At 38.9% G+C, this 1,949-nt stretch overlaps 1 long non-coding RNA gene across 1 annotated transcript; it reads right to left on the bottom strand.

Moving 5' to 3' along the window:
• Positions 1 to 317: 317 nt before the first annotated feature.
• On the bottom strand, positions 318 to 1,686 carry LOC146561817 (uncharacterized). Its single transcript, XR_014894518.1, has 3 exons — positions 1,586 to 1,686; positions 808 to 971; positions 318 to 648 (listed from the first exon to the last, which is right to left on the bottom strand). It is a non-coding gene; the product is annotated as an uncharacterized LOC146561817 (long non-coding RNA).
• Positions 1,687 to 1,949: the final 263 nt, after the last annotated feature.

The following is a 1,949-nucleotide window of genomic DNA, read 5'->3' on the forward strand; positions in this document are numbered from 1 at the left end:
AGTCTAATTGTGCTGATGCTCTCCCCGTGGGTTTTAATGTTTGACACGGCGAAACGCTCTTAAATCCTCCTCAGTGCTTCCTCCCTTATGAGACCCAGTATCTTAAAAGCAAAAAGGATGTATGTCTAATTCACAAATTTATCACTTTGCAAAATGATGCATTAAATGAGAGGGGACACGCTCTGATTTGAAATGCTGACTTTAGAAAAGAAGTTGTGATTTTCAAAATTAGTTTAGATGGGCTCCCTTTCACCCCTCACCCACCCGGCTGCCTCCTACGTCCTCTTGCTTTCGCAGTTATATCACTCTTGACACTATAGCACACAACACACACTCAGTCTTGCTATGTATACTTGTGATCTACATATATACATATGTATTCTGTACATGCATTTTTTTGTTTTTATTTTTTAAAGAATATTCTGACAGGATTGCCTTCATCAGATTATATTTGTTGTTGAGGACAAGCCATAATCTTGCTTTTCTAAGCCTTGAGTGCTTTTCATGTTTTTGACCTTGAGAAACTGCTCAAATTCTGCTTAAGGCCAGAGTTAATATTTCAGACTTACTGGCAGAGACTTCCCAGCTGGTTTTTCACTTATATCGTTCATCACAGACTTTCTTTCATGTGCCCTTCTTCATTCTTTGCTGTAATAATTGAAAAGAATTATTCACTAAAGTGCTACTCCGCAGTCTTAATAAAACAAAAGTGAAGTGATTTCATCAACAAATTAAATCTTAAGGTGATAAGTGCTGTGTATTTTTTTCTTTACAATTTTTTATTATTGTATGTTATAAATATATTACCATATTCTCATGTTTGGCATACGTTGGAAAAGCTGCTCTCTGGAGTATTTTGAGCTCCCCAGAGGTTGAAACCAGAGAAACCATTTTTGAATGCAGTTCTAAAAGCTTTTGAACACAGCTCAACTGGCTGTGAGGCACCCTGGGCTTCCTCTCGACAGGTCAACCTGCCAAGAAACAAGTTTAAAGAGAAGAAGAAAAAAAATCAGTGTAAAAGAGTAAATGTAAATGTCTGCTCAAGAGAGAGTGATCCCTGGAGATGTGTTAAAACAAGGGTGAGGACTAAACTGATGACAAGTTCATCCGCACAGCCTACACTGTGGCGGGAAATGGCATGACAGGCTTCGTTTTAAGAGCTTTTCTTTTGACAGTTATGTTATCACCTATGCTATGTTCTTTGAACATGAGTTGCTAGTGGGCAAAAAAATAAATAAAAATGTCTTTGTATGCTGTGTTGTGTCGTCATATTAGATTAGTAAATACAAATACAGTTACACAAGAATACATGTAGATTAAAAGTACCAATTGCTGTTGTCATGTGTGTGTATATATATACACACACATGCACATTATTCCATATGCATGAAAGTGAGGCAATTTTCAGTGTTGCAGTGTTCCTGTCACGAAATAACACATTCTGAAAGATAGCATTTCAGTGAGAAAACCTAGCCGTGACACATGCTGCCTTCCTTTTGGTATACTACACAGTGTAGGCGAGTGGCTCTGAAAAATAGTGTTCATTGTAAAGTTACCAGGCAGTCAGAGTTCTTTGGCTACTTACCAGGCATAAAGCTGTAAATCAGAGGGAGTCAGCAGATTACTGAAGCGTGGCGCGTGGTTACAGGCTGACTGCAGGTGCGTGTTCTCAACACGAGAGACGAGAGAGAAGTGCAGGGAAAGCCAGAACAGAACTGAGAGCACATGTGGTCTATGGTCACTTCTTCAACTTTCCAGGTGCAGGATGGCATCACTGTTCTACCACCCCCTCCCTCACTTTTTCTTTATTGTGTATATAAGAGATGAAAGAAAAATGCACGTATCCATACATATGCATTGCTTGAACTAATTGGAACAAGGGCCGCTTCAAAATACTGCTGCTCTTGTGTTCTTTTTTATCATTTGATTAAGATGCACAGAGAGAGAGA

The sequence above is a fragment of the Mchenga conophoros genome, linkage group LG12 (assembly GCF_057382185.1).
Source record: "Mchenga conophoros isolate Kocher_MC1m ecotype Shallow Benthic linkage group LG12, M_conophoros_male_GT1.1, whole genome shotgun sequence".
Lineage (NCBI taxonomy): Eukaryota > Metazoa > Chordata > Actinopteri > Cichliformes > Cichlidae > Mchenga > Mchenga conophoros.